Source organism: Ursus americanus, chromosome 17 (assembly GCF_024610735.1).
Source record: "Ursus americanus isolate L20-20 chromosome 17, mUrsAme1.1.p, whole genome shotgun sequence".
Lineage (NCBI taxonomy): Eukaryota > Metazoa > Chordata > Mammalia > Carnivora > Ursidae > Ursus > Ursus americanus.
In genome coordinates, this window is record NC_142143.1 from 45169934 (window position 1) to 45190505 (window position 20572).

The following is a 20572-nucleotide window of genomic DNA, read 5'->3' on the forward strand; positions in this document are numbered from 1 at the left end:
AATACTCTCAATACAAGTAATTGTCACTAAATTACTGAACTCAGGGCTATGCAAGAGGAAGACCAATGAAACCAAGAGAAAGTCCTCAAATTTTTGTTTCTGAAAGCATGCATTTGAGTTAGGGTTCAGGAAATATGATCACTGGAAATGTATTATGGTAATTGGAAGTTATTAAAGTGCTTCCTAAAATTGAGCTTTTATTCATGGTTTCATACTGTAAGAGCCATATGCCAGTCTGTCTCCCCCTCCCACCCCCGTGTGTATGTGTGTGTGCGTGTGTGTGTGTGTGTGTGTGTAAATGGGGTGGAGGTTAGTAGAGGGATAATCAGCATGAGTAGTTAGACAGTAAAATAAGCTCTGTGTTGTGGTATATCCTCCATAAAAGTGAGCATTCAATTAATTCCAGAGTACTTCTGTCATTTTATTTTATTTTATTTTATTTTATTTTTTTAAAAGATTTTATTTATTTATTCGACAGAGAGAGAGACAGCCAGCGAGAGAGGGAACACAAGCAGGGGGAGTGGGAGAGGAAGAAGCAGGCTCATAGCAGAGGAGCCTGATGTGGGGCTCGATCCCACAACGCCGGGATCACGCCCTGAGCCGAAGGCAGACGCTTAACCGCTGTGCCACCCAGGCGCCCCTCCTCTGTCATTTTAATTATGATTCTCTCAACAAGTTTTAGTGCCTGTGAGAGGTGCTCACATGAACTTATGTTCCACCTTCCCTGGCATGATAACAAAGGAGGACAAACTGTGGTCAGTGACTTTACCCCCTCTGCTTCCGTATGGGACCTGGATACCGGAAGACAGGATTCTAATTAAATTACGTGGCTTGTTCCTACATATTTCCCAGTTTTTGTTGCTCTTGTGCATGAGATCTATTTTTCTATGCAATGGTTAACTCTTTATTGCTAACATATACCACTATAGTTTCATGGCTCATTTTGACAACCCAAAATTTGATCTTCTCTTAAAGATCACTCTGTTCCCCGGTCCCCTTGAGGATAGAAATGTGACCATGTTGGTGACAGAAGAGGACGTTCTTTGCGGGGTGGGGGAACAATTTTCTAGCAAGTGTGGGGTAGAGGCATCTGGGTCCTTCTGTGTGGCATTGGAGGAGCTCTGGAAGTCCAGCCCTGAGTAACCACAGGGACTGGAAAGTGGTGGCAATGGGGTCTTCACTACACCCTGCGAACACTCGTATATATAGTGAGGCTGGCCATTCCTGGTTACATGGCTTCAGGCTCTAGTTCTCCTGCCCTCCCATAAATTCTGCAAACTGGCTAATATCTTGTGATATGTTCCTTCTCATTTAAACCAATCCTAGTCTCTTACCTAGTCTCTTTGGATTGCTCTGTAGCAGTTAAAAAGAATTCAATAGGTTATACACCCTGACACGAAATGCCTCAAACACTGTTATGCGATAAAAACAAAATGCAGTATCACAAACAAAATGGCACATTTCTTCATGTATGTATATCTTTGCAAATGCATAGAGAAATGCATCGAGAACTTCTGAGGAACTACAAACCCAGATGATAACAGTGACAGCCTTTGGGGAAGAGAGTGGGAGTACGGAAGGGAGTCGGGGAAATGCATGTAGACTTGTGCCTTTTACTCTGTATACTTTTTCTCGAATTTCTACAAAGAAAATGCTTTCAAGTATTGCTTATGTACCTAACACAGCAAAACAAAACAGAAAAAAGAAAACCAGTGAGCCAGAGTGTAGCAAATAGAAAGCAGGAGTCTCCAGCCTATTATCAGCTTGATTCCACTGAACTAATCTTATAAGCGTTGTACCATCTACTCCACACAGCATAGATGAAACTGCATAAGGGAGGGTCTTTCTGCTCTCAGGGGGCCGGACAAGCAGACACATAAAGAGATAAATACTATATAGTGTTGAAAGTAGAAGGATAGCAATACAAAGAGGTTTTGTGGGAGCCCTGGGTAGGGTCCTTCTAACCTGCTCCAGAAAGAATGATGGGTGCTACCAACAACTCTTCCAGGCAGTGTGTGGGCATTTACAAAGAATTTACCCTATAAAATATTGAGGCCTTTTTACAGGATCAGGTTGTATAAGCTCTGATGGGCAAACCAGCCAACACTTGTCTTCCCTGCACTGTGCCCTACACCTGTGGCATTGTCCCACCTTCTTGTTATTGTCTACTTTATTCCTTTCCATCATTTTTCCTACTTGATGTCCTCATGGACACCAGTGGTCAGGACCTCCCAAAGCCTGCCCCCTAACCATTCTTCCCAGCTTCCCAGTTTGAATATCCAGACTTTACCCTTGTCTCAGAAGCCAATCTTTGGCGCTACTAGTCTGACTTTTCTTGGTCTACCTAAGTCTTGGGGCCAGTCTGATAAAGTGAGCCTGTCCATGTGATGATGGAGGGTGATGGCTTGATGAGTTACTCCCTCTGGGTAAGAGATTCATATTTTAACCAAGCCTCCAGGGCAAGCCATCTCTCACCCCAGAGAAAGACACCAATATGTGGGGAAATTTAATCATAGTCTACCCTTCTCCTGCCATCTTGGTCAAAATTAATAACTTGGGCTGTGCCCTGGCTGTTCTAGGTCATCCTCTTGTCCCGTGCTTTGAGGTCCCTGCCTCTATCTCCATTCTTGTCTGTAAACTCCATGAGGGCAGCGCTCAGCCTGACCCTGCCATAGCAGAGCTCAATGCAAGTTGGCTGAGCTCACTCATCCAGCAAATCTTTATTGAACTCCAACTATGAGCAAGATGGTGTTAGTTCTGGAGGCAAAAAGGGGACCTGCTCTGAAAGAGCCAGTTCTTTGTGTGCAAAACCATTCTGCTTCCAGCTTTTGGAGGGTTACAGTGGGTGAGTGAGAAGAGATGGTCCAGGCATAAATAAACCTACCAAGAAGCCAGACACATATAAATAGCAGTGCTTCCCACGTTGCAGCAACAGCTCAGCTGAGTGAAATATATGGACAGATTCCAGGACCCTGGTACTGGGAGGAGGACAGTCTTACATTTGAAGAGAAAGACTTTTTTTGTTCCCCTCAAGTTTTCTATTTTATTATGAAGCATTTGGAGCAGTAAAGAGCCAGTATAGAAAATATCTTTATTCAGACCACATAGATTCAGTGATTGTTAAACATGTTGGCCTATTTACTTCATTTCTTTAAAAAAAAAAAAATAAGGAAATAAAGACTACATGTGGAGTTGTAAGCCCTTATACTTCTCCCTAATTCTATTACCCTGACTTTTTGCCAGAGATCACTATTCTTCTCAAGTTGCTGTGTTTCCCTCTGCTTATATTTTTTATTCTCTTGCTCGATTTATGTGGTCCAATAAATATGTATGGCACTGGTTACGTTTTTAAAGTTTACATGAATGCATTTATACTTTGGATATTTTTTGTAAAAAGTTTCTTTAGTCAACATTTTAATGACGTAATGGTATTTATTTGTTGGATAAACTTCAATTTGCTTGTCCATTCATACATTGATAAACATTTGGCTTAATTCTGATTTCTTATATGTCTCCTAGCAGTGGAATTTCTGGCACATAGGGCATAGGCATCTTAAATTAAAATGGGTGGTGAATGATATTGTTTTACAGATAGTTTTTCTGTTTTTTATGACTATTTATATACCTTTTCTTACTATGTCTATTTTTGTTCTTATTATTTAAAAAGATTTCCATCAAGGCCTCATGCATTATCAATTAAAAGCAAAGTTACACACATTCAAGTACTCCACCAGAATATTCCCAATACCTTCACTCCTTTTGAATGACAAGGTCACCTCATTTAGCCACTCTCTGCCTATCTGGAATCTATCAATATCTTCACTAGGGCCTTGTGCGTATCAGCTTGAGACTGTGTATTGGGAAGAGCCCCGGGGATCTGTCTGCTAAGATAAATAGAAGATTCTCAGGAAGGGATTAGCTGATGGCGTCATGACTAGCCTCCCATATAAAGTGAGTGCACTACCTCAAAACGCTACCATTGCCCAAAACAATTCTTCAAAGCCGCTCAATTTTTGCAATAATGGTCTATTGTGTGGTCATTTGATATTTAAAATAAAAATGATTAAGCTCTTTTTAGGGGTTAAGCATTGAATCAGGTTCTTCAAATTCGTTAAATCTCTTAATCTTTATATAGCCTTCAGGCATAGGTATCATTTATATCCTTTTTACCAATGAGAACATAGATGCTGGGCTGAGGTATGTAACCTGCCCAAGATGACAAAAACGACAGAGGCGGGATTTCAAACTGAGTCTCATGGGGCTCCAGAGCCCATGGTGTTGGACGAAGATAAATGACACGGATTTTCACCTTCAAAAAAATACAAAAAAACCCATTCCTGTAAAAAATGAAAACTTGAAGGGCGCCTGAGTGGCTCAATCAGTTAAGCATTTGCCTTGATCCCGGAGTCCTGGGATCAAGCCCTGCATCAGGCTCTCTGCTCATCAGGAAGTCTGCTTCTCCCTCTCCCTCCTCTGCCTGTGGGACCTGCTTGTGCTCTCTCTCTGTCAAATAAGTGAATAAAATCTTAAAAAAACAAAAACAAAAACCGAGAACTTGAATCGAATCAAAAGAAAACAAACCAAACTGAAGGACATCCTTCAAAACAATTGAGATATACTCTTAAAAAATATCAATGTCATGAAAGACAAAACCTGAGGACATGTTCCAGATGAAAGGAGGCTAAAGACACATGACAACTAAATGTCATGAGTGATACCGGGTCAGAGCGGAAAGGATGCTCTAAAAATGTTACTGGGACTACTGGCAAAACTAAACACAGAATGTATTGTAGATAATAGTATTAAATCAACATTGAATTTCCTGAATTTATCATACCCTTTATGATTAAGGAAAATACCCTTGTTCTTAGGAAAAGCATTTTTCATTATCAGTAATACTGATTACTTCTAATATACCTGTGGATTACTTGTAATTCTTCTATGAATATTCGATTGTTATCTTTTGGCAATTTAAAAATGAGGGAATGATATGACTGGATTGATTTCAGTTTGTTTTGTTTTTAATTGAATGTAATTGTATGCATATTGAGTGGATCACTGAATCAAGGAAAGAATTGGAACAACCAGGCTGGAGGAAAAAGGAACTGACATTTGACAATGTCATTTTTAAGGATTTGGTGGGTTTCTTCAATATAAGAACCCTGCCCCTTACTCATTAACCATTCTCTGTAAGGGCCATGACTTCCTTCTGCCTCATTAAATGCCAATTACACTCTTAGTTTTTAAACATGGCATTTGCACCTAAACTCAAACTATCGTTATATTAAAAATACATTAGCTTGCTTTTAATTTAAGACCTACAGTCTTCAACTAATTTAGGGGCAAAAGGGAGAAAACCACATTATAAAATTTTAAATTAAATTGCCCTAGCAGGGGAGGGAAAATAAGAAGGGCTTCTAGGCCCTATAACCTTTTGAGACTCAATCTGAGGAATACTCCTCCATGAGGCCCTTCCCAGAGGCTCAGATCTGGCGAAGGCCCTTCCTTGATAGTCTGCTGGTACTTCTTTGGCACTCGCGTATAACATTTGATTATTTTGTCAGGGGCAGCCGTGGGTGTCTGTCTTAAGGAAAGATACTGAGTCAAAGATATTTCCTTTTGACCTCCAGTGTCCAACCCAGTGTCTGGCATACAGAAAGAGGTGCATAAATATGTAATGGATTAATCTAAATTTCATTTTTAAAGAAAAAGCATATCCATGTGTATGTATATGTGTCTCTGTGCCTATATCTAAAAGTCAGTGTCTGAGGACTACAGGGGCCATCCTGCCTAACCCTTTATTTTATTTTATTTATTTATTTGCCAAAATTTTCTTTAAATTCTAGTTAATTAACATATAGTGTGATATTGGTTTCAGGAGTAGCATTTAGTGATTTGTCACTTACATATAACACCCGGTGCTCATCATAACAAGTGCCCTCTTTAATACCCATCACCCACCTAGCCCTTCCCCTCCCCTCCCTCCAGCAACCTTCAATTTGTTCCTTATCAAGACTCTCTTATGGTTTGCTTAACCTTTTATTTTAGATAGAACTCTAATAAGCACATCTAGTTTCCCACCTATAGTAGCAACAAAAAACTGAAACAAAAAAAAAGAGGGAATGTAGTCTGCTTCTAGAAGAGAACATTCATGGCAGCAGTAAGTGAAAGACCGACAGAGATGAGGGAAAGAAAATTAGCAAAAATCCGAGTCTGAAAATATTTCCTGTAAATGATGTCGATAAGGGCGATGCCAGTTCACCAAAAGATGATTCAGGTACTCCAGAGCACTCCAGATACTCAGGCAGAGAAATAGCTGTTTGTAAACGTTAAAACAAAAATGTTATAGAACGGGGGGCGCCTGGGTGGCACAGCGGTTAAGCGTCTGCCTTCGGCTCAGGGCGTGATCCCGGCGTTATGGGATTGAGCCCCACATCAGGCTCTTCCGCTATGAGCCTGCTTCTTCCTCTCCCATTCCCCCTGCTTGTGTTCCCTCTCTCGCTGGCTGTCTCTATCTCTGTTGAATAAATAAATAAAATCTTTTAAAAAAAAGTTTTAGAACGTTCAAATTGTTTTTTTATTTTGACATGTCATCCCTGTCCAAAGTTTAATAAGTGGGGAACTGCTATATGTGTTTTTTATTGCTGTTTTTCCTGGACACTCATATGGTCCCTGCTTTTAATTTTAAAGCAGATGAATTAGAACATTTTGTATTTCTCCCTTCCAAAAAGATTCCCAAAATGAATTACTTTTGTGGCCCTCGACCAAGTTTTGTCAGAAATGAAACATGACTTTCCTCAGGCACCATTGCGACCTCCTGAGAAGTGACAAGAGAGCCGGGCGCTCTCCTTCCCTCCCCCCACTCACGTCCACTTCGTAAACACGGCCCCAGCCTGCGTGGCCGGCCCAGGTGGCTCAGAAGACAGGGCTTCCTGGCCCTCCGTCCTCCTCCTGCACAGCCAGCCCCCAGCCTCCAGGCTTCGGGAAGGGTAACACCTTGGGTACAAGCCACCTCTGTCGGTCTCCACCTCCATGGGAAATAAACTCCAGGGGTCACTGTAGTGGTGGACGCCGAAGCATCAGCCATCGGCTCAGGTTCAGCCAGCTTCGCAGAGGGCCTCCTGGGAGCCTCGGCCTGCACGTCCAGCACGGCACACCAGGAAGCCCTTGGCAAGGCCTAACTTTTCAGAGCTCCACGCAGCTGTCCTGGCTACCCAGTTCCTCTTCCTGGAGCCAGAGACCCTTGCGGAACTCCAGCCTCTGGTGGCCAAGGCTTCCAGCCTTTCAGAGACCAGATGCTGCTGTCCCTAACCCATGCTCCCTCCGCTCTCAGAGCTCCAGAAACTGGAGGGTTGACAGGCTCCTTGGGTTCCACCCAGTTTCTCAGGGCTCAGCCCCACTCTGAGGAATCCGGCCTCTTTGCTTTGCTAGAGCTCTGTGCACTGTGGTGGGGGAACTGCGGGACTGTAGCTCAGACCTTGGGATTGGGCTGTGTCAGCAAGGCACGAGGACACCAGAGAACAGGAAATCGTCACATGCCCCCAAGTCCAAGCAGCCCTCTAGGATTAGAAACACAGTGGTGGCCTGGTCATTAACTTCTTCGGATATTTTTGAGAACTAAGAGCTGTGTGACTAGATACTTATATTCTAACCCTTAACCCTTTAAGAGCTACTTTTTAAAATAAACGATAGAAACCACCTAAGCACATGGCAAGGCTCTATACAATTTTAGAAAATTTGGGCATTTCATAAAATTCTTTATATTGCTGAATTCAGTAACTAAAGAGGTTCAGAGATTAGAATAGATCTTTGGAAAATATGTTCCCCAGCCATCTAGCATCTGCTTAACTAGAAAAGAGTTTATTTAAAAAAAAAAAAAAGGCAAAATGACAGATATGAGATATGAGGAGAGGGAAGAAGTGGGCCGAAATGGAATATGATGTTTGAGAACACTAAAATTTGAATTGGCAAAAAATGCCCCAATGCCTAAAAATTGATTACCTCCCTACACTTTGTTCCTGTCCAGTGCTGCCATGCAAGGCCATCTTTAAAGTGCAATCCATCCTTAGGCAGACACAGTACCAGTGTCGTGCGGGCAGGTCATGGTGAGGACCTAATACACTGGCCAAGCATGGGAATGCTGGGTCAGAATGATCAGCCACCAAGAGTCCTCTGTATATGATGACACCCAAGCCCACCTGAAAAAAAATGATGAAGGAGACATATGCTATCTGGGCCAGGACACCGGGATTAACATTCCAAATAAACAGAAGAGAGCAAGGCTGCCCCAATCCCCAGGCGTAGAGTTATCCAGGAGAGCTCAGATTCACGAGGACAGGCCTCCATCTGAGATGCTTCTAGGTTGTCATAAAGGAGTGCTTTTAGTGTGACATCACAGGACAACTGGAAAGATGAAAAGCATGGGTTGCTGGAGGACATCATTTTCACCACTTGGCAAAAGCTTGACTGCAGTAGGAGGGAATGAAGCCAATGGAAACCACAATGAGAGACTAACATGGGGCAAGCCTCCTGATGATCTTATTGGAGGCCCTGAAACCACTCATCGCTACTAGTTCTAGTCCCAGACTTCCCAGTTATGTAACCCTTGTCGGTTAAGCTGCATTGGTTTTCTGTCATATGCAACCAGAACGAACTGACCAACTCGGTAGTTGTTTGGCATCATGTATTTCCTCATACTTACGGGAGCAGAACCACAGAAAGAAGAGCTCATAACTCAAACGTACAGGAGAACAGTACTCTAGAACATAGAGAAACAGAATAAAAGGATTGTGGGAGTAGGGGCCATTATTTCCATGGTATAATTTGTGTTATAAATAATAATGCTAGCTAATTACATCTATTACACCTTTCTTCTGAATGTCTTTATATACTAATTCACTTAATCCTCCCCAAAACCCATTGAGGTAGGTGCTAATATTATCCTCCCCATTTTGCAGGTAGGAAAATCAAGGCATAGAGACTGAGTAACTTGCCTGATGTTATGAAGCTAGAAAATGGAAGACCTGTGGTCCAGATTCCAGGTAGTCTGGTTCCCCAGGCTTAACCACTATACACAGGGTCACTCTTTAAACAGAAAGGAATTTGCTGGCATGACTGGTAGGTTGGAAGTCCTGCTTGTAAAAACTATTATAAATGTTTTGTTTTCTTTGATCTATTGCATTACTCTCTTAATGACTGATTCCCTTGGAGAAGCTAGCCACATAAGAAAATAAAAGACCAAAAAGCAAAAGCCTGCTCAATTAGATTTATTTGTCCGTGTTTCAAGATAGAGAACTGTACACTATTTCACTCATTCCCTTAAAAAATTTTAGTAACAAAGCTTGTGAATATTGTCAAAAGAGGAAATGCAAACAGAACCTCCACTCGGGTCTATATTGCGGCCATTAATAGGAAGAAAAACATGAGGAAGGAAAAAGCATGATAACATTAGAAGAAAAAGGGACCTGAATAGATTAAAAAAAATGTGAAGAGATGGAGACAGCAAGGCAGAGAAGGGCAGATATTAAATTATGAAAAAGAAAGGAATATACACTCGCAGACTAGACGCTCTGACACTAAGAGAAAGAGAGAGAACGAGCACCACAGGAACAACAAAATACTACCTGCAGAAATCGAGCTAGACTGTCAGCTCCCTGAGGACAAGTCCTGTGTCTGATTTGTTGGCCCCTATTCTCCCCAGAGCCAAGCACAGTGCCTGACAGAGAGTAGATGCTCAAGAAATAACTGTTGTCCAAGTAAATGAAGGAGGGAGATAAAGAAACACAGAGAAGACGACAGCTAAGAAGGACGTCTGTGTACTCATTAAGCATGCAGAGTTTGGAATCAGGTGGCTCTGGGTTCAGATCCTAGCTTTCTATCTCCAGATTTGTGCGATTGGGAGTAACGTACTCCCTACTTCCAGTATTTTTGTGTCTCAATCTCTTCATATGTAAAAGTAAGGCCAGGCTCCGGATATTTAGCTATTTTTCTCTTCAGACCAGCCCTCTGTATTCTGCTCCGTGATGCTGGGGCTGCGACCACACGTCGGCTCTGCCGGCTGGCTGGGGAGGAGGAAGGGGCTTGTTCCCGATGGCATGATTTTCCTCAAAGCTTCTTCACGCGAGCCACGAGCGGTTCTCTCCTATCGCAGCAACGAAACCCAGTTTGCAGTTGCTCCAGCACCTCTGGGCCCCCCTCAGATGCCTCAGCGGCAGCAGAGGCCCGAGATTTGGGTCTGAAGTTTGATGATCCCAGCCTCTGCCCTTTGTTTCCCCAGTCCTAGCGGTGGTACCTGCTTCCTATAGCTGCTGCCTCCTTGAAACTTCGAGTCTTCTTTTTACTCTTTTAGTTAGTAATTATCAGCTTTATACCTGGTTAACAAGTCTTTCTATGTCATTTTCCCTGTTTATTTAATTAATTTATGTATACATCCATTTATTTATTTGTTTATTTATTTATTTTTAGAGCGGGGGAAGGTAGAGAGGGAGGGGCAGAGAGAGAGCAAGAGAGAGAACCCCAAGCAGGCTCCACACCTAGCCCAGAGCCTGTTGCTGGGCTTGATCCCGCTGCCCTGAGATCATGACCTGAGCTGAAATCAAGAGTTAGACACTTAACCACCTGAGCCCCCCAGGTGCCCCACCATTTTCTTCCTGGAATTTGGAGTGTGGATATCTGATGTGCTCAGAGTATTGCCTGACACTAGTAAGAACTCAGTAACTGTGAGCTAGATAATGTAGAGAGACACAGCAGAACATTCAAGCAGTAACACCGAGGATGACACCAATGGGCTTTCGTGGAGCAGTACCTTGACTCTATGACCTTTGAGGACTTCGACAGCTGTGCTCTGCCTTCGCTACGGGCGCAAAGTATCCAAGTCAGAGTCTGTATGCCATTGAGGCTAAGATGCCATTGATTGTCACACACACCGCTAATCCTGTGTATTACTAAGAAAATTACTCGTAACTACCGCTTAAACTATGGTATATTGTAGATTGTGAGGCTCATTCTGATAATCAAAATATTAAAATGTGAAAAAACGTATGCCATTGAATTGATGAAATATCGTATTTACATTGAACTGTGGTGAATTTTAGGTAACGCTTGGATGGCTCTGTAGTCATTCTTTATCTCTTTCTCTATAATACCAACACTAAAAATACACACACACACACACACACTTAGGAAAAGTGAAGATGAAGAAACACATTTCCTGGCCCCGTATGGATCCTTATTCAAGAGTCCCTGAGGAAGCCAGCACTGGAAACTGGCTCCAACGAAATAAATCTTTGATTTGGTGTGGCCTGCCTGTGTTAACCAAGGGCTCACCTCCCTCACCCAGCAAAGCCTTCCAGAGTATTCTGAGCAAAATAAGTGAGCACACAAACCACAGGCAAATCAGAAGTTTGCCTTCCATTCAAACTGAGGAGGAATGGGAACCTAAAGTGGAAAGTGCCCTTGCTTATTAGCCTGACCAGTGGTCTGAACTAAAATTATCCTGCGCTCAGAACACTCTGTGGGCTTTTATGCATCAAGCTTTTTAAAGCTCCAATCCAAGTATGTTTTGGAATATGGTTATAATCAGAAAAACAAGGAATGCAAAAATAACTCTTTATGAGTCAATGTATTTCCTGCCCCAAAGTTCTTACTATAGCTGGCCCTGCACAGCCCTGATCTCGTAGGGGAAACAGCCTGGGCCTGATGCCACATCACGCACCGTCCAGGCTGCCTGCCTCTGTAGCAAGTCACTGACCACAAGAAAGTGATAAATCGATAGGCAGAGGGAAGACGTGAGGGGCAGGAGCAAGGGAGAAACATGAGGGGGCGCCTGGGTGGCTCAGTAGGTTAAGCGTCTGCCTTCAGCTCGGGTCATGATGCCAGGGTCCTGGGATTGAGCCCCATGTCGGGCTCCCTGCTCAGCTGGGCTCCCTTCTCTCTCTGCCTGCTGCTCCCCCTGCTTGTGCTCTGTGTCTCTCTCACTCTTGCTCTGTCTCAAATAAATAAATAAAATCTTAAAAAGAGAGAGAGAAAGATGAGTGTGAGACGGATTGGCACTTGAAGAAAGAGGACTAAATGAAACTCTTCAGACGGCTTTCTTTCGCCAGGGTTGCTTTTCTTGAATTTTCACCCACTGGTCAAATAGGGGGAAACGGCAGTCTGTCTTTTTCCACCCTCCATCTTCTGACTTGATCTGAAAGTGGAAAACTGCCAGAGAGCCTCAGGCCTCTTCTACAGCTCTGTGCACTTGTGGGCAAACATTTGTTTAATAACCCTTGCTGTGCTTCTGTCTTAACTCCCACATCTCTGCCTGAGCCATGTGAAGAACGGGTTTCGTGGCACTGTGGAAGTGTTTGTTTTGTGGAGATACGAGTCTCTCTCCGAAACCCTAAACAAATTGCTGGAAAGAATACAGAGACTAGGCATAGAGAGGGAGTTAGATTAATCAGGTGTTGTATGAAATGCCCTGTTTATTGCGCACCCCATATAACTAGCATTGTGTGAGGCACTAGGGATACAAAGACAAATAAGAGAGTTCTAGCCTCTAGAAGCTCATGTCTAATCAATGTGTAAACAATCAACCCAATACTTTCCAAAAGTAAAAGCTGAGTTGAAGGGTCAGGGCCCACAGAAATAACAGAGGAGGAAGTAAATAAGAGGCAATCACCCCAGGACCTTTGCACTTGCTATTCTCCCTCAGCTGGAGCTCTCTCCTGAGATATCCTTGTGGCTCACTCCTTCAGCCATGCTCAGAAAAAGGCCAGAATCAGGGAGAGGGAGGTAAGATAGACGAATCTGTAGGGTTTGTATCATCCCTGGTATCTTCCAATCAAACCAAATGTACCAGATCTCTTACCATATTACTCGCCAACTTTGCTCACAGCACGTTCTCTCTTCACATGTGTGTCAGCTTTCTCTGTACCGAATCTCTCAGAGATGATCAGTATTTCTGAATCACATATATTCTGGGATAAGCCCCTCACAGAAACCTAAGTCAAGCCCCCTCCTTGGTTACTCAGTAACCAATCCAGGTCCCCATGTGCAGTAAAGACATGACCCTCCGGAACTCTAGGCGGCAGCTGCCATGGAGGTCAAGGGCAACGTTGTGCTATTGCTGGCTGGCATGGCTCACGAGAACCAACAGAGTCTTAAAAATTTTGCAAGCCAGCGGCGCCTGGATGGCACAGTCTGTTAAGCCAAGGGCTCTTGTTTTCAGCTCAGGTCATGATCTCAGGGTCGTGAGATCAAGCCCCACATCAGGCTCTGTGCTCAGCATGCAGTCTGCTTAAGACTTTCTCTCCCTCTCCCTCTGCGCCACCCCATTGTGTGCTCTCTTTCTCTAAAAATAAATAAATAAATAAATAAATAAAGATTATTTATTTATTTATTTATTGCTAGCCAGCTGATGACACGTTGGTAGCTTAAAGTCAGCCTTGGCATGATTATTGAAACCATTCACGTCAGCCAGTGGTACATATCAGGGCTCCTTTTCCTTCTGTAAAGCCTGTTGTTAAGTATTTGCTAGCACACCATCGCCAAGGATGGTCCTTCTGGGTTGCAGGGAAGAGCTCTGATCAAATGGCTCCATTAGCAAGAATGAGCCAAAACGTGTGCAAGGGGACAGAGCGCCACACCCTCCTGGGCCCCACACAGGGACCAAAGTCCTCACATGCTCCATGGTCAACTACTCCCTAAGGAGGGGTTGGCAAATGTTCTGTAAAGGGCCAGAGAGTCAGTATTGTCAGCTTTGCAGGCCTTCTGGTCACTGTGGCTACTATGCAAGTCTGTCTTTGTGGCACAACAGTAACCATAGATAGTATGTAACCATTTGCTGTGGCTGTATTCTGACAGAATTGTATTTATGGACACTGAAATTTGAATTTCATATCATTTTTACATGTCACAAAATATTGTTCTTCTTTTGATCTTTTTCCAACCATTTATAAATGTAAAAACCGTGCTGAGCTCACAGGCTGTGCAAAATCAGACAGTGGGCTGGATTTGGCCCATGGGCTTACAGTTTGCCCAACGCTGCCTCGAAGTATAACATATTGAGTAGCGCCGAAGTTGGGAAACATGACCCCACGTCTCAATGAAAAGCAATAACAATTCTCATTACTGAGAAGTTTTTGCACTGAGTGCTATCTTAAGAGCTTTATATACATTTGCTCATTTAATCCTTAAAACGATCCAAAAGTAAATTATATTATTAATGCTTAGAAAAGAAAAATAACATGGTCAAGGTCACATAGTGGTAACATGGCAGAGCTGGCTAGGATTTGGATTCATTTTTGCCTAATTCAAACGTCTATTCTCTTAGCCTCTGCGACCCTCGTTTGAAATCGTGGGTCTTGTGTGCAGGAAATAATCCTGATCGTTCGCCACCAACGCCTGTATTTATCCTCCTTCAGCCATTGCTTGTGGCCAGCCCATCTTTCCCTTTTCTTCCCCCCATTCATGGGCCCTACAAGCCATCCAGCAGACTCACCCTAGGATGGTCAAGGTCACATTTACAACTTTATCTTTTTAAAGGAACTCCATAAAATGTGCAAATAGGTTGAGTAGCACTTGCAACTTATTGCCAAAAATCAGCCGAAAAAGAGGCACCTGGGTCACATGAGGATTAGTGGAGCCCTGGGCTGGCTCCACCCTTGAGGGACATGGGGCAAGTCTAAGCTGACAAGTGTCTTCTCCATCTCAGGAGCTGGCAGGACAAAGCTAGGAGCTCTATTTTAACCATTTTTAAAATAAGGCACAGAAAATTAATTCTTGAGAAGACAGTGACTCCTGGAGGAAAAAAATTTACTTTGGTTTTGCGTGTGTTTGTGTGTGTGTATTTATGGAAGTAATGTTCAGAATATTCAGAAATGAAAAAAAAGCACAAATTATAAGGTTAAATTATTTCTAGGAAATTAAATGTCATAATTTCTGTAATTACCTTACTACTACTTTAGTAAAAAAAACTTGATGAAACATATTAATATTTCCAGCCCTAAGTGAGATGTTTCATTAACAAAAAAATGATAAATGCCTTAAACAAATAGGATGAAAGAACAAAAGACAGATTTTCAAGAACATAAATAACTTTGTGTACCTTAAGTTCTAAGATAAATCAGATGGTTGGTGACCTGGGTGCAACTGAGTGGTGTCCTGACAATGATTTTCCAGTTTAGGTCAGCCCTGACCACAGATGAGCCTTCACTTGGCCATTAATTTTACTCAGCTTTGAAATAAGTCCAATCTATCCTTGCCAGTAAAACTCAGAAATCCAAGCACACGTTTAAAGGAAAATTTAGTTCAACCTTGAAGACCAGGATGAACATTCACTGGCTTATGGAGAAAGTTGATTTGTCCCCTTGGGAACAAATCTTTAGCTCTTTAAATAATACAGTGCCCTGCCTGCTTAACCTTGGAAAAGGTCAAGCTATTGGTGATGGAGCCCAGGCTTCCAAAGAAGAACCAGATGTCACAGTGGGAATGATCAAAAAGACTGATACCGATGGTGTCTAGTGCTGGTGGGAGTTTGGGGAGCTTCGGATGGAAGTGTAAATTGGTGCAACCTTGATGGAGGAAGGAACGTTCCTGGAGAAAAAATTGGCAACATATAGAAAAGCCTTTTTTAAAAAAAGTCTTTGCTGGAAGGGAGGGGATTGGAGGGATGGGGTAACTGGATGATGGACATTGGGGAAGGTATGTGTTGTAATGAGCACGGGGTATTATAAGACTGATGAATCACAGGCCTGTACCCCTGAAACAATATATTATATGTTAATTAATTGAATTTAAATACAAAACAAATTAAAAAAATAAAAATAAAAGTCTTTGTCTTAGAAGTCCAGCCCCTGGAAATTTGCCTTAAGGAAATAGTTGGATAAATGTGTTAATATAAACAAACAGGTTGGTAATTACCAGAGAGTTTACAGTACTGATAAATTTGAAGTGACCTGAGCATTTATCAATAGGAATTTTGTTAAATGATTATGGCATATCTACACAATGAGAAATATGAAGCCATGAATTAGAATGTTATGGCTCTGTATTTGTAGACATGGAAAAAGAGATGTTTATAGACTTGTAAGTGGAAAAAAGCTATGTGACCTCTGATTCTACTAGGGAGGGGGACATGTGTGTGCGTGTGTGTGTGTGTGTGTGTGTGTGTGTGTGTGTGTGTAAGCATGCACACAGAACAAATCTGAACAGGACAATTTTTACAGAAATTATTTTTGAGTAGTGTCAGCTTAATTTTAATCTTTGTATTTCTCTGTACTTTCTGAATTTTCAGGAATAAGTATGCATTATTTTCTTAATTAGAAAAAAAATTACATAAACAAAAATTCTCCAAGAACTAGCTAGTGAGAGCTGGTTATCCTCTTCCTTTAGTTTTAACCCTCTAGTTAATTCTGATACCCTTTTTTTCTTTTTCTTTCTTTCTTTTTTTTTTTTAATACCACTTTTTTTTTCATGACATCTGCTGTGATGGGTTCTCTACCATAGGCTTCTCAGAAGTTGAGGTATTCAGGTTATTTCCATTTTCTTTTGAAGCTCTTAGCATACATGTGTATGTTTTTTAAAGGTGAAAAAACTAAAGAGGGTTCCAAACTTTGTAGTCTATTAGAACTATTTACATTTAACAAATTACTGTTTTTATCATCAAGAAAAGCATTCTCTATAGTTCTCTCTAACAAATCGGATTCATGGGGAAGGTCTACTTGCACTGTATGCAGACCGTCCCGCGGCAGAGAGCACAGTTCAGTAGTAGAGTGCAGTCCCGTAATTGGCCACAGATTTAAAGTAGTATCACGAAGTTCCTCCTCTTCCAACTCTATCTGGCTGTATACACCTTTGGAGATAATATCAGAAATCAAAATATCCAAAATCAAAATTTGAGGCCCTTTGGGAATGTGTGCGTGGAGCCACGGGGCCCTCCTGACACCTTCGTATGGGCTCTGTCTCTGTTCCGAGCTAGACTGGTTCAGTACAATGGCGTACTGCGTTCTATCCAGCCCACATTTCCCTCAGTCTGGCTTTTCCAGGCTGTTCTCTCAGTCTCTGGGCGTAGAGCTTCCAAAATATGGTCTAGGTGCCCCTCAGACTATTTCACCAACAGCTTTTACACCGGAGAGTGCGGCCCTCTGAGAAGCCTGGCTGCCTGGTGCATACAGAGAGGGCCCAACTGCACACCGTCCTGCTGCGGTTTCTCTGCGGCCTGGAGCACCAAAGTTCTGGAAATAGTGATTCGGGGGCTGTGACAAGACAACACTGTCCATGATGGGGAACTACAGTGCTAGGGGTGGACGAAGGAACATTAGACACGTGTCCGTGTCCGGGAAACTCCAGATACAGCCCAAGAACCATAGAGGCACTAACGTAAAAGCCGGGGTCATGTCAACATTTCTATATGACGGGGAGACTGGGCTTTAGCATCTTGAGCAAGACAGAGATGAATCATTCACACAGTGACTTCCTGGAGCAGAACCAGCTGAGCCGGCCGCCATGATGCTTCTTTTTGTGCCAAATTCCTCTGCAAGCTGGACAGAAGCATTCACTGGGAGCTCAGAGTCCTCAAGCAGCTTCCACGGTAAAAACTGAGCAAGGGTGGCCATCACAGAAGAGGAGACAAAACACATCCAAGTATCTCTGTGAGTCATACGACCTACGAGTAGCATCAGGAATGGACACAACAGACAGACATCTTTGGCAAGTGGTGCCACAAACAGGGCAGATGCTCTGAAAAACATTTTTTGTTTATTTGCTTTTGAGTCTTCTATTTAGTGACATCAATAGCCCATGCAAGCCCTCTCCTTTATTTGACTTATAAATTAATTTGTGTAATAATGGAATTATTACACATGCTCCCCATGGTCCTTTCATCATAGGCAATCATTTTCATGTATTTAGTGTGCATATTTTAATTGCAAGCATTTTTGCAAAACATACAATGTTTTGCGTTCAGGGATTTTTAACTTACTAAATGGTTACGTTAAACATCTCATTCTGTTTTCCGGCTTTTCCACTAAACGTGAGTGTGGCTGTATGTTGCTAGCTTCCATATTGCTGTATGTATAGCTAATTCGTTGTCCCTGGCTGCTGCATAAGGTGCCACTCCTGTATCTCCACAACACGTTACCCATTTGCTTTCCAGCGATGGGCAGACACCCACAAATAATATTGCACTTAACGTTATTGCACATGTCTTCTCATAGACCTGTGTGAGAGTATCCCTGGGATATATACCCAGGAACTATATTGTTGGAACACTGGATATGTGTATGCTTAATTTGACTAAACTCTGCATGATTGCTTGCCAGAATGGTTGTACCAATCTATACGTGCATTAGCATTGTCTGAAAACTCTTCTGTCTCCACATCCCCAGGGGAGGGATCATTTTCAAGGAGTAGTTCACAATATGGAACCCCTCCCTTTTAGACTATGGACCTTTTGTGTCTTGTTCCCAGGCTGGGTGCCTGAGCTCACAGCACCAGAGGAGCTCCTGGGAATCCGTACCGAGAATGCCCATTGCTAGTGCTTCCTGGAAAAAAGATGAATTAATGTGCCCACTGCGAGTCAGTCATTCAGCACATATTGAGTGCCTACTACGTGCAAAGCTCCATAACTAATGGAGAAAGTCTCATGTGGTATCTTTTTTGTATTTAGAAATTAATGGGGAAGAATGGTATTGATTTAAATTCTTTTTTAAAAAGATTTTATTTATGTATTTATTTATTTGTCAGAGAGAACACAAGCAAGGGGAGTGGCAGGCAGAGGGAGAAGCGGACTCCCCATTGAGCAGGGAGCCCGATGTGGGACTCGATCCCAGGACCCTGGGATCATGACCTGAGCCGAAGGCAGACGCTTGACAACTGAGCCACCTAGGTGTCCCTTGATTTAAATGCATCTAAATAAATAACCACAAGCACCCAAGGTTATAAATGCAAATTTCAGAATGCTGTGGGAAACCTTACTTAAACAAAAATGGAAGCATCACAGGGACAGGGAGTTTCAATACTGTACTCCAGCTTCCAGAAGAGTGCCTGACATCGAGTTGTCCCTCATAAATATTTGCTAAATGAATGACTAGATGAAAAGAGGGTCAGTGTTTAGGGCGGGCCTCCCTAAGAACATGATGCTCAAACTAAGCCTTGGAAGATGAGCAAGGGTCAGTCAGGGCAAGGTGATGGTGGTGGTGGTGGCGTGGGGGTAGCAGGAGCTCCCCCCGGAAGGAGTTGGAGCTGGGTGCATAACGTCAGCAACGCCTAAACCTATCTATGCAGATACCCTCACCCGTGGCCTCAGGCACAGGTGCCCCGGAAGGCTGATCCCTCTTCTCAAGAAAGCTGCTGGGAGCAAGTTCAGACCTGTGAGGCAGAGCCATAAACAATAGTAGGAAATCGTGTAGCCAGGAGCAGAAGACAATGTTTCTATAGCATGAATTGGGAAAAAAAATTATTTTGTAGTATAGGAAAAAGAGAACACGTTTAAAATCAGGCCCCTGGATTTGAATCCTCCTGCTCTCTCTCTCAGCAGCTAAGTAAACATGTACAAGTGACCTAACCCCTTTAGCTTCCTCAGGAGCAAAAAATAGGAAGGATGATACCAACTTTATAGGGGTTTTGGGATATGTTATATCTCTAAGACACTATATAACAATAAGATCTATTATTATGATGATAGTAGCTCTTGTTGAACACTTACTTGCTAAACACTTTATTTAAATTTTCTCTTCTATCCCTAGTACCTACTTCATAGCGTTCTGTGCGCACGTAAGCACTTAGCGCCTGGTGCAAAAAGCCCTCAAAAAAATGTTAGCGATTATCTAACATAAATAACATAAAACTTCCTATTTTACAGATGAAGAAACTGGGACTTAGGGAGTTAAATAACTTACTGAATTCACCTATCTAATAAGTGGTAGAAATGAGATCAAATGATCCTCAGCCTCTGTGCTTTGTGCCGAAGGCAGTGCCTGGCCCCCAGTGGGCCTCCAGACACATGTTAGCCTCTCTTCTCACCCATCTCCTGGCCTCCCATTTTCCTCTCCTGAGGAGTAGTTAGCAATGAGGAGCTCCATAAAGGCCTTCGAGGGTGGACAGAACTATTAGTACAGGGCATCTAAATGTTCTTCTGTATACACACACACACACACACAGAACTTCCAGATATTTCTGTCTAATGTAGAAGGCAGGCCACAAATATTGTAACTGGTCCTAAACAGACACACCAGAATGTGCCAGCTTACTTCTGGGCACTCTGAACCTTTATGACAAACATCAGTGGACTTCATAAGCCTTGTTTAACACTGGAGGTAATTTAAATTAGGAGATACTGAGTCACTTCTTCATTTTCCCTTGAAGAAATAGGAAAATTCTATTACGGTGCCTGATAATTACTACCTGTTTAATTTCTGAAGGAATCCAAAACTGGGCCAAATCTAGGTCGCTGAGTTCCAGATAGTCAGTTGAATTTTCTTTTAAACAAAATAAACCCAAGGCATGAAGATGTTCAAGTATTCCAGAGAGAGGATTAATCATTTGAAAGAGACATATGGGAGCCTCAAGCATTCTTCTCTCTCTCTCTCTC

The 20572-nt window shown here is 42.6% G+C and overlaps 1 protein-coding gene across 22 annotated transcripts in view; it reads left to right on the plus strand.

The window, feature by feature from the left end:
* LOC123787133 (uncharacterized) overlaps positions 1–20572 on the plus strand; it is a 190105-nt gene that overhangs the window by 140053 nt on the left and 29480 nt on the right. The gene's annotated exons all lie outside the window — the stretch shown is intronic.